Below are 13,023 nucleotides of genomic sequence, written 5' to 3' on the forward strand. Positions count from 1 at the left end.
GAACAGAACGATTTTGAGGTTTCACTTGGACCAGGCTGAGAACTGGGTCGGGTATCGGGGATTAAGCCATAAACACACCCATCACTACTATAGTTATATTCTGATTATTGCTATTACTAAAACGAAAAAGTGAAATTTTGTCCGTTAGTGAAGTTGGCAGAGAAATGTCTACATGCGATGCCAAATAGATAGCTATTTGTAGTGGTTATTCCATTATGTATATAAAAAGGGAAAGATATAAATAGCAGATTCTGCATTGTGCCAAAGATGAATAAGTTGCGCAGTTCATATATGTTGAGTTGCCGACTGCTAAAACAACGAACAATTTTTCCATGATGAATGGAAGGTGTGTTTGTTTTTTAAAAAACTAGCCATAGTAATGTACATGAGGCAGAAGAATCAGCAAACTCTAGGTGCCCTTTCTTCTCGGAGTTCCAGTTTGCCCTTGGCAGTAGGATTTCATTCTGCAATTGAAGCAGTTTGCTATTACCATTGTCTAATACTATACATCTACAGAGTGCTTTGATAACTATTCGTCTGTTCCCGAATCTAGCCTATAATACCGTTTGCAAAAACAGCATTCTCTGCAATATACTTTTCTATTCCTTAAGTACAAATCCAGATAGTGAATAAATAATAAATATAAAAAAATCGAAATAAAGACGATATCAAATTCAAGTGGCCAAATGTTGCCTAGACTCCCATAGGACTGCACAACTTCTTGATCATCATTAAGCCATTTCTAGTTCTGCTTAAGCAACGATTATATGAATTGCCTATCCGGTGCGAGCGATCACATGTAAGTTGGGGCAGTCATTTTCAGTATATTTCGTAACTTGTATTTATATGGCACAAAATATCACTCGGTGTTTACACATATATAATGCTATTGGTAAATTATAGTGCTTAAGATTGAAAGGGTGACAGCTGTTCCATTACTTTGACTGAAAAGTTTATTCGTCGATCGTGTTAATCATATCTGACACTGGCGATACTGACTTAAATCCATTTATTTTTCCCAAAACGTATTACTTCGTATATGGAGAGGAACTATCTGATACGTGGAAACAGCTCAAAGCCTCTACCGAATCGACCTAGGTAAACAGAAGTAAAGTCCACTTTAACCAGTTAGGGAAAAAATTTACCGGAGAAGGATGAAAAACGGATTTCATTTTATAGTGCGTGGGCCGATAGGATTGAATAAAATAAACTGGAAAATTCCTAATAGGCAGTGTTCGCTGGTCAGTATTGACTGAATTGAACGCACCCTCCGCCTAATAAACACTCGATCGGCACTCGCTTAAATTTTAACCGCTGTATTTTCACGGTACTTTATTGCCATCTTGTCGTTTGCTTCGATCGGAGCGCCTATCCATTCGGAAGCAATGGACTGCTGGTAATAATGGCAATAAAAGATCAACAATTGTTCAAAAGTTGGCAGACTGGTGCTCGGTGGACGACGTCTGTCTACAAACCGGTTCCAGTGGAAACATGCAAAACAGGTTACCCTGTCATCTATATCAGTTGTGCGTACTGAAAACTTGAATCAACAATTACCGATCCAATTATGTGGTCAATAATAGAATCACAATGAGCTAATAAATGCGTTATCAGTAATTTAGTAACTGCATGTACCATTTGCTTCAAGTTAACTATGGCGTACTAATACTGGTATTTGTTTGACTGCTCGGTAGACAATAAAAGTAGTAGTCAACTAATAAAAAAATTCAAAATTATACCAGTATAAGGATATCGCTTCTGCACGACCCGTATGATCTATGTAACAAGCTAATGGCCGATTTTTGTTGCTCTTTGTTGGCGAAGATTAAACTGATAATTTCGTGATGCCATAATAATAATACAGAATTACTTTATGAAATTGTAAATGTACGCAAACCTCATGGACTTTTAGTGGTGCTTAGGGAAGGCGTATTAGCTTCTCAGATGCTACTTAGTGACGATGATTATGATCTAGAAAAGACCAATGAGCAGCGTCAATCAAATGAGATACAACACAATGAGAACTTTGTGTTGAAGACGGCGTTCGGTAGATCCTTCCACACGGATACTTCCAGACGGCGCCAATGGATGAGCGAAAAAAGCTATTTTCAAAACCTTTATCGTACCAGATGTAAACCAATCTCTCAATCTTTTGCGCCTTCGCCGCTCGTTGAAAAGCCTGGACATCTGTGCCTGATCCCTTTAGATGAAGGTCCACTCGTGCTTCATATACATACAATCATAAAAGACATTGCTCCTTTAATATGCGCCATACGTGTCCACTGTATTAATTCATCGTTACGCTGTCAATACACCCAACCCCGTTGTCCGTAAAAAGCTCCCTTAAGATCGAAATATACGTACAAACCTCTGTGCGTGGCAATGTCTGGCTAGGGATTTTGCAAAAAGGAAAAACAAATAATGAACTCGGCAACGGCAAGTACGATATGTATGCAACGTTTGCCTGTTCTCAGCATGAGCTGCAACGAAGCGCAAAGTGGACCTTAGCCTAGGAACCGCAAACAAGTGATTTGTTCATGTATACATTGGAATATTTTGAAGAAAAATTTAACCAATAGATTTCCTACCTACTTACTATCTCTAATTTTGCTAAGTAACGAGTGACATGCTCGACATGAGCTCTGATGAGGGATGAACTCAGCTCTATCGTATCTAAACGTGCCTCGACTGCTTCTGAACATGTCGATTTTTCAATAGCATCACAAAACGATATTTAGCTGCGATCGAGTCCGTGAGGAAACACTTCACTCAAATGTCTGCAGTATGGAAACTACGTAAAATTTTAATGTTTACATATCCCGTTCATTTCCCTAGCATAACAGGCTGCAAAATAGAGGACGATACTAAATGTGGACATATTTAGATACGCGAGGAGTGAGGTTATTTTACCTAAATTGACTGAAGAGAATTAAATAACGCTTCTACTGGCGAGGTACGAAAAAAAGTGACAGGGCAGAAGTTGCCTCTGCTATGTAGCGTATATTGATGAGTGCTATTTGCAACAATTCTAGCTACAAACCTGTATTGGATTTTGTCGGAACCGAAACTTCCGGGCGTCGTTCTATAGCGCCGTAAGTGATGATAGCATCGTTAACGCAGGAACCCTTAATTATTGCGCTCTTGTCAGCTTAAAATATACGCTTTGACATAAGTAAAATTCTACGTACTAAATATTCACGACTTAGTCATGTTTCATATAATAGTAAGTATAATAAAAGCGGAAACGAATGAAGCCGTATGCTTTGCCGACGACGCCGGCCAGCATATGCTACCGCTATGAAATGTGAGCTTTCTAACAAATTTGAAACAATCAGGTGGTATTCGATTTGGTAAATACTATTGATTTCGGATGTATTTTACGATGCAAGCTGAAATAGATCTTTAGATTTATTAAAACGCTACAATCGTGTGTACCTACCTGTCAGTCAAGCTGGTAATTCTCTTATTTGTACATGTGACTAAGTCAGAACTGGTAGAAACAGTGTTCGTAACACCCGTCAAACAGCGGTGATTTTCGACAATGCCGAACGAACAACAGGTACTGTTTAGAGATCCTGGCCCCTTAGAGACTGGTTTCTCACATAATGGGGCAGACGATTTACCATACGCTGTATGGCATCTTCTAGAACGAGAGCGAGAAACCGTGTTGGCCGTAGAAGACATTTGTCCCTTCGAGGTCGTACGATCTCTGTACGACATATGCGATTATTTCCGATTAAATTCGATCGTAATGTGCCATTCGGTCACACTGCTGCAACGTTTAGCCTTCACCTCTGTTCGTATGCAGCCTAATGTCATCCCATTGACGGTCGCCATCGCCGCAAAAATGTACCGTAGAGATGCCACTATATCGCAGCGACGTTTGCGAAGTCTTTTGTTAACCCTCGGCTACAGGTCAGAAACCAACCAAGAACTATTCATCACTGAACAACGTATTCTTGTGGCGTTGAATTTCGATATTGAGCGTAACGCTATTCCGGAATGGATCGGTACGCTCCTTGGTGCTCTAATTTTACACCCGAGCGCGGACTTTCCCGAACTGGCTGATTTCAATTGGAGTCACTTACTTCAGCCATCTCTCGACCTAGCGGTAGTATACTTCGCTCGGCGACGGGAAATGCCGGATAGGCTTCGCACTTCTTCTCGCTTAGTTGCGCTTGCCATCATTGTTGTGGTTCACATGCTCGTCATTGGTGAAAGATCACCTCATTTCCATCTAGTGAAAGCCCTCTGTCGCGTCATACGGGAGAGGAACGATACAGCGGTGATGCAAGACGCTTTCTCTCTGCTTAACTTATTCAATGTACCAGTACAACAACGTAATACGAACAACAGGAAATCCAATAAATACTAATAGTAATATGAATGGCAGTTTAGTAATTTTAGCCTAGCGATTCAAATTTGGAATTAGACAAGTGTGGTTCGAGGGATGGCTCGGGCGGATAAATGCGCAACGAAGGCTCGTAGGTTAACTTAAACTTTAGCGATACCTGAGTGCCGGGCATAGACACTTCATTTCGTTAGTAACGAAACAGATGTCTTATGTTATATTTGAGGTTAGTACCTGTCGTAAGTCAAGCGGCTGACTTCAATTAAATATTATAAATGATAAAACAACGCTAGTATAATGGAATCGGGACCGTCATAATATGTAGCACGAGCGATAAGCAAAATTCGGCCGTTGCAAACTTCGCGTTGCTTTATATGTACTTTTGCTAATTAAAGGACACGCCAAGATAAATGGCCACGGCCTATTTTTTGGGGCAAAAATCGTATCATTTGAGTAACCAAGATCAAAATACCGATCAGCTATCGACGATCTAATATTTTGTCCTGCAGTTTAGCCGCCCTTCGTTGTCTACAATCATTATAAGGTGAACCTGTGTCTAAATCGTACAGCTACACCAAGCTTATCAAGTGGACTATATCCACACATGTTGTCCAGACAGCCTAATTTACCAGAAAAGTTCTATCTTATCTCTGGGGCTAAATCTTGCGCAGGAATATGGTTCCGTGGTTAGAACGAGCGCTTCAGTCCCAGACTGAGTTGGGCTTGTGATCCTGGCAAATTAAGCTTGTGAGTCAATCGTACTGGTAGCAGAAAAAATCAAAACCGAAACCGTCTATCTTTTAAATGATATCAAGGTATGAGGTGGCGTTTAAAGTGCTCTTATTTAGAACTAGCAAAATAGAAATGATCTGGATGCACCCCACAAAGCAAGCAACAGACCCGCTTAGCGCGACATTTTTATTGAAAACTGATGGCTTAATTGGAATGAATCTGGAAGAAAATCTGGGGATTGTTGAATCAACGGGAGATGTTTCACAGAATAGAGGACCGGTGGCCATATCTAACCGGACAAAACCCATCACAAGGATACAAATCCGCAGGAAGCCGTATGATTTGCCTAATCGGAATCTTATCTGGTGTACGATTTCTCCCAAGGATGATGCCCATCTAACTGAAATATGTCAGCTGCTGCGTGAAAACTACATTGAAGATGAGCATCATCAGTTTCGAATGGACTACTCACCCGATTTTCTTAGGTGGGCGCTCACGCCCCCAGGATGGCTGAAACAAGGGCATGTGGGTATCCGCTCGAAAAGAAACGGAGAACAACTTGTAGGATTTATTTCTGGTGTACCTGCAGACATAAGAATATATAACAAATGTATTCAAATGATCGAGGTGAATTATTTGTGTGTTCATAAAGACTGGCGAGGAAAACGTTTAGCCCCGGCGTTATTTCTTGAGCTGGGTCGGCGCTGTCTTCTCGCAGGCATCTCTCAGGCTGTGTACACAGCAAAAATAAACCTTTCGACTCGCGTTGCCCGCTGTCATTATTGGCACCGGCCATTTAATACGAAAAAGCTAATCGAAACCGGATTTTATCCGTTGCCGCTTTTCATGACGAAGGCAGACGCTATCAAACGTCACCAACTTCCTAAGAAAGTGACAATCGTTGATTTACAAGAATTCGATCCTCATCAACATGGAGAAGAAGCGTTTCAGCTACTTATAAACTACCTGAAGAATTTCGACCTTGCGCCGGAATTCACCCGAGAGATATTTTTTCACTGGTTCACTCCTCGCCAGGGGGTGGTCAAGAGCTACGTTGTCGTCGATACGTTGGACCGCGTGACGGATTTCGTGTCATTCTATTCGATTTCAGCGATGACACTGAATCATCGGAACGGGGAAGCGCTTTGGATAGCTTGCGCATTTTATGCGGTAGCCAGATCAGTTCCTCTGAGTGACCTTATATATGAGGTTCTGGTCATCGCCAGAAATTGTGGATACGATGTATTCACCGCATTGGACGTGATGGACAATAAGGAATTTCTGCAGAATGAGGAACTCATGTTTCAGATGGGCGACGGGGAGCTTAACTACTATGTTTATAACTGGATGTGCCCCTCAATAAAAACCGACAAAATTGGACTAGTGCTTTGGTAACATGTTTGGCAGATTTCTGTTCGTTTTCGTATAGGGTGGAACAAAGCCTCACAGAAAGAATATGAAAATATGTTAAAGGTAAACGAAATTCAAATTCGAAATAGATCATCCTCCGCTGTACACTCGCTATAGCTAAGCAAACCTACTATTTACTAAGGTGCAAAACATGTAAGGCTGTACGCTGACCTGCTGCTAACAGATGTTTAACAGTTGAGGTGCAATGTAAACGGACAGCAATTCCGGCATGCTCGATATATATATATCTACTAATAAAAGCAACGGTGAGGGAAGACATGACAGTGTCAAGGAAGAACAGACGAACGTACGACCGAGCAAACAGGCCGTTTAAAGCCACATTAACCTTTGGCAGAATGGAGATCGTTTGTCAAAGAGCTCTCAGTTCGATACTTGTTTGTTATAACGTAGATCCCATTTGAGTACTCCAAAAGAAATACAAATTCTACGATGAGTAACAAGGACCTTTCTTCTTTGGACCGAAGTAAAGGGGCCCAGTTGAAACGGAAAATAGCGGATAACAAAGCATTTTAGATCTCATAATAATAAGAACAAGCAAAATAGCAGGCTTGATATCTACAATCTATTGACTAGGTAGGAAAGTAACGTTGATGCGCTTTCTATTCACCATTTCTTATATAAACTTAAGAATACTGGGTTCAAAAGGCAATACGGAACTTTGTGATTGTTGACTTTATCGCTATGTTGTGCTTCTTGTTGCACATATTGGAGGAACACGAATTCGTGCGCAAGGTTCATTCCTCCGGACGGGCAGATTGACCACTGACCACTGGTATGGAAAGGAAAGAATCATCTGCCACAGACAGGCATCGTCAGATACATCGTTCGATACCCGCACCGCAGGGTCATCCATCCGTAGCTTGTCTACAAATGCCGTGTGGCTGGCGTACGATGTGTTTGTTGATCGGCAGCAGCAGCAGCAGCAGCAGCATTCGATCAACAATTTGCTGGTGTCAGCCGCTCAGATTATCGGAGGTGCATCTACTTCGAACATCGAGACCAGTAAGTTGCTCATCACATGAAGGTTATCACGGGACGACTTTCCGGGCGCAATGCTTGCGCAAACGAAAATGCTGCGAAAAGATTGGAAAAATTTAAAAAGCCATTAAACGGACAGGTAGAAAAGGATATAACTATCTCGCGCGCTATTGTAGATCTGCCGCTTATCGATATATTTATGTATACTTGTACGCGAATGCGACTTAAGGCTTTAAAAAATCGACGTCGCTGACTGTTCTAACGTTTTATTACTGGACTATGTGTGTTTTTTTTTTTGTCCCGATTTATACGTTTGCGTGTGGTTACTACCAAGAGAGGTAACAAGAAAATTGGAAATAAACCTTTTACCAAACACCGTAATACAGTAGACACAGCTGATCTCTTTAAACTGCGTTACAACTGAGGTAGTCGTTGTCTGTAATTTTGAAACTATTGAAATACAGATATCGTAGAATCTATAAAAAGACACGAATTTTGTTATTTCGAATAAAATTATTAAGCAGTGAAGTGTAAGAATTACGTTGAAGTTCAGTAAGACTAAATTTATTCGTTTCTCGAAGTGTTGCATAACGTAGAAACGCGTGTTACAAACATGTCCTGTTTACGCGAAGATAAAATTGTTTTTGTTTGATAGAGAAACACTCATACATAGGTACGGTACGCCCGACTAAGTATAACTGACAGCCAAACTAGACTAGATCTGATCATTTACATCGACATCGCAGGAGATAGTATGGGTCTCATTTACAAAGAGATTTCAAATTACATTTGTCTATCGAACGTTACGCTCAAATGTTTATAGACGCAGGGTTCTTTTAGTAGTCGACTAACTTAAATTACATACTGTGCTGCCAGCGAGTATCTCTGGGCCCGCGTATTGTCGAGCAAATAAAGAACTTATCACACACTAGTACATGTAGCCAATAGCTTTTTGAATTTTTCTTATACTTTTTTTCATCCCGATCCTTCGTACATATCTAAACGTCGTCGGAGTAAATCTAATAGGCTCGCAAAAGTGGACGTATGTTATGCGATCAAGTAGAAGATTGTCGGAGACGCCAACTCCCTGTGACACTGACCCGTGGATAACAACATTAAATAACGAATATATAAACTAAACTATCGTAATTTCTGTAGTGGCCATTTCGCACTATACTTTTAAACAGGCCATGTTTTATGCAGGCGAAGCTTGAGAGCGTTGAAATATGAAAGCAGAACAATCTACGCTGGCCAATAGGCCAATATATGCCCTACTCATCAGTTTCGAGCATAACTCATCGCTGTTTTATGCGTATTTTATTAATTATCATGATATTAAATAAAGGACTAGAAGGTTTTGACATTGAGAACTCCTAGGTGACCACTTCAAGACGACATTTTGAAGTGCTTTTAAATCGTTTCTCATATCCGCGCAACGTCTCTAAGCAGTCGACTTCTTGCAGCGCATGGTCTACAACTTTGTACTTCATTTAGCTGGGTTTATCGAATCCAATATAAAGCACTGCATCGTTATAAGCGTCGATTTTCAATTAGAGCGACAGGTGTTTCATCCACGAACCGACACGCCGTGGCTGATTTATTGGTCAAACAATGAACTCAAGTGATACCAATAGCCCTATCTTGTTTGTCATGGATGCAGACAAATGCAAAAATTAGAAAATTGCGGCTAGACTATTTACGCCTAGATTAGTTTGGACTTTAGTGTTCTTAATTATATTTATTTTTTTCTCTAAATATCAACAAACGACACTTTTTTTACTGCAAGCTTTCGAATGCAGATATATAACATGGGTCTGTACACTACACTCTATCATCCACATGAATAAAGAGGACAAGGTTGTTCTGTTCATATTATAATCTTTCTAGACAATCATAAATTACCATCAATTAAGGTACCGTATTACTGTGGTACGCTAAAACAATATTAAAGGCTCTCTTCACATGAGCAACCTTATCAGGCCATTTATCCGGCACGGTCCACACACGTTTTTACCATACGTTTCAAACAATGAAGTTTCACAGTAAAATGGCACTCGAAACAGGGCGTTAAAGATTCAACTGTCTAATGCACCTACTGCTGGTATCTTTGCAATAGTCGCAAATATATTACAATATAAATATGTAAAAAATTAAATCATCAACTTATCTCGCCTTTCTAGCGGAGAAGGCGCCAGTTAGGATCCCTCGAAACACATCTGTGGGATTTTACTAGACCCCCAGGACCGACCACAGCTCATGCCCAATGTCTAGTAGTATTCTTTTTTTGGTAGTCGAAGATCGAGCGGCACGTGATTACTTGTTCTGCACTTGATGCTATTCTCCTATAAGTATATGGTGCGACGGTAATAGATGGTGCATTTAGTGCTTTAGTACACGGGAACGTGATACCCGAATCACGTTACAACTGTAAGAAAACAGCCAATCACAAGAAAAAAAGACGCAATTTTGTCTACTGTCTGAGATATCTACTAAAGCATTGTATTTATGAATTATCTACGAGCTTTACAACGCAATCATTTCCTTTACAAGTAATCGTAAACTTGATGCAAGAGGTAAATCATTTATCAACGAACGCGTCCTGCAGCCTTCACCGACCGCAACAATGCAAAAAAAAATTATATCGAATTGCCTCCTATCTAATTGCACCTCGTTTGTAACGTTATCAGTTGTTACGAACGTTGTCATATTCATGAGTCCTAATATTCTATACCTTTGCGTTTTTTGAGGTCTCTGGAGGAAGTTGGAAACCGTTATCATGGGCTGGAGTCCATGCTCCGGGTATCGAATGAACCTAGCGTCTTTGTACATCTCGAGGACAACCAGTAACAATGGAAGCATCACTATGATCAGTACTTAGTCATAAGATAATTCGCTTCCGATCTATAAATGATCCATTAGGCTATACGCAGTCCAGAGAAACGCACATTTACGTTTTCAAACGAATTACCAGTTTTTATGCAATCTGAGCCTGTCACAGTTTAAGTAGTTTGAAGCTAGTCGCATTGTGTGTGGCAAAAAGCCCCACACCATGGAAACCTGACAGAGTGAACACCGAATCGCGTCCGCACACCCCCATAGCAATGGTAATGATTCTCTGTGCAATGAAAATAATTTTGAGAAACAAATGAGTATACTGAATAGAAGCGGGAAAGTAATTGTTGCACGGTCAAACAAACAGCGGCTTAACCGTCATGGCAAGAATTGCTCTCCCGCAATGGTTACCGCTTGACGCCACCCGCGACTTTTGTATATTATAGATTCAGGGTGCTGATGAGCCAACAACAATAGCTAATTGAGCTCGCTGTGTTGCCTTGAATAATTACCGCGTATGGCTTTCACATCTCACTTACTGTCATTGCTTATGCTGTTGTCGGCCCAATGCAATACACATATTTAAGTAGAATCGAAAAACAGGGGCGTTTTGGCTTGGACTCATTTTGAATTTTCGCGCGCGCCCAGCAGAAGCTCAAATTAAACTTCTAGCTGCAACAATAGTAAATGGGCGCTACCGTTAGCTTTCGGTAGCGTCCTTAAATGGATGATGCGACAGCTTCCGGTGTCACTAGCATGTCCACACACGCACGTATATATGTGTAAATATTTCTAATTCGATTGACCCGCTTGTCTTGGTGGTGCGGTGCGATAGCGTTACGACGAGCCGTTACCACGAATTAACAAGAGCCTCGGATAACGTCACACAGTGGCACATGGCCACTGTGCCTGATGTCGATGCTATTGGTGTTAGCGGTGGCGTATCAGTGATGGTGACGATAACTCTTAACTAATTGCTTCTGCTGCTACAAGCTCCTCAGCAAAAACGGCTGCGGGCCGCAATCTAAAGCCAAATCTCTGACCCCGCTGAGTTATTGTCTAGTGAATGGCAAAAATGATCGCGGTAGTGGTAACTGTCATTACGGTAGAAAAAGGCATAACGTAACGTGGCCGAGCAGGGAGTTGCACTGCACTGCACTGCACCACACGCAGCAGCAACGGCATGAATGCAAAGGAAAGCAATGTATTCTTCTTGTTCCTATTGGCCGTTTGCCATCGCTATTGCTGTTGTTGTCGTCTATATGCACTGTTGACTCCCCGTCGCGTAGGATCCGACGCTGCCCGTAGTACGCAGTAGTACAACAAACTAACGAACGAATGAGTTAACCAACAAACAAAGGGAAGAAAGACCAGTAAGACTATGGCCAGTGGTCAGACGGTGAAGGTAAAAGGACGGAAAGGAAACCCAGATATGGCAATATTGGCCGAGGAGGTATAGGTTCTTGAAGAAACCATCCGCTATGTCAACACTGTTGATGCATACTTGCGCAGTACTTGGAAATATAACTCGAAAAGGATATCCAAAAGAGAAGCGAATATATATATATATAATTATTCATCGTCTTTGACAGCTACCTATCTTCTTCGCTCTTCTCTATTCTATTATCTTCTTGTTTAACTTCAAGAGGTATCAGAAGAAGTTGACGCTTGAGCTTGTTGTGCTCGTGTTCCACTTTTGTCTGCATCCGTTGCTTCAGCTATGGTAAGACAAAACCAGGGGTTGCTACCGTAGCAGCATAACTAATACTATAGGGCAAAACAACGGCTGGTAATGGGCTACGCTCCTGGGCCCAGTAGCTCTGCGGCGGCAATCAGTTAGTTGGCTTTAAAGCATTTCTGCCTTTGCTATCAGTGGAACTCTAGGTAACGGGCACTGCGCTGACGTGTCAACGATTTACTTTGCAACGCCATGTAGAACAGTAATGGACAATGGCACATGTAATAAAGCCGACCTAGCCCGCCTTAGAAATCAACCAGTAATGCACGAAACAATATCCGTTAGTCGGTTGCTACTGCTCCCGAGAAGCCGAGGCGACTGCTGGCAATGACGAGAAAGTGCTTCATACACATCCGCACACACGAAGACGAATGTAGACGTGTATATCGATGGCTTTCGGATATGGCTAGACTCTTGGTTTCTCGCTGCAGTAAGCCATAGAAATAGATGTGACAGACAAAGAAATCAGCGACGGCAGGGAAGTTTGATCGAGCAATATCGGCAGACTCCAGATTTAGCCACCTCCCCTCTGGTAATGGATCTATCAATTAATTACTCCGCGACAGCATCAGCAGCCAAAACATTGTTACAGCTTTGGTATCAATACTATCACAACAACGTCAGTAACGCTTGAAGAGAATCAACTCTTCATTCAGTGAAGAACCGCTACCTTGACAACGGTGGAATAACAACATCGGCTATCGAGGCATTGACCACGGGGCCACGAGGGCAACAACGATCCTTGATAGGTAGGACAATCGAAAAGAACTGCATCCGAGGTACAGGGTTGGTCTAAATACACGTATAAGTACATATTAAGTAAATGCTATACACGCAGACAACTGCAACACGGTGATTACACTAATCTAAGGTTTGTACTTGTTTGTAATAATAATGGGAAAATCACGAAGGATCGTGCTTGCGTGTATGGCCTGGACTGGCAATAAAAGAAAATTGAAAT

At 41.5% G+C, this 13,023-nt stretch overlaps 1 long non-coding RNA gene and 1 pseudogene across 1 annotated transcript; one reads left to right on the forward strand and one right to left on the reverse strand.

The window, feature by feature from the left end:
- The first annotated feature begins 5,296 nt into the window (after positions 1–5,296).
- Positions 5,297–6,478, forward strand: LOC111260056 (glycylpeptide N-tetradecanoyltransferase 2 pseudogene; annotated as a pseudogene).
- Positions 6,479–8,040: 1,562 nt separating this feature from the next.
- Positions 8,041–12,955, reverse strand: LOC111260064 (uncharacterized). The gene is made up of 2 exons (XR_002680046.2): positions 10,224–12,955; positions 8,041–9,917 (listed from the first exon to the last, which is right to left on the reverse strand). It is a non-coding gene; the product is annotated as an uncharacterized LOC111260064 (long non-coding RNA).
- Positions 12,956–13,023: the final 68 nt, after the last annotated feature.

The sequence above is a fragment of the Varroa jacobsoni genome, unplaced genomic scaffold (genome assembly GCF_002532875.2).
Source record: "Varroa jacobsoni isolate VJ856 unplaced genomic scaffold, vjacob_1.0 scaffold_395, whole genome shotgun sequence".
Lineage (NCBI taxonomy): Eukaryota > Metazoa > Arthropoda > Arachnida > Mesostigmata > Varroidae > Varroa > Varroa jacobsoni.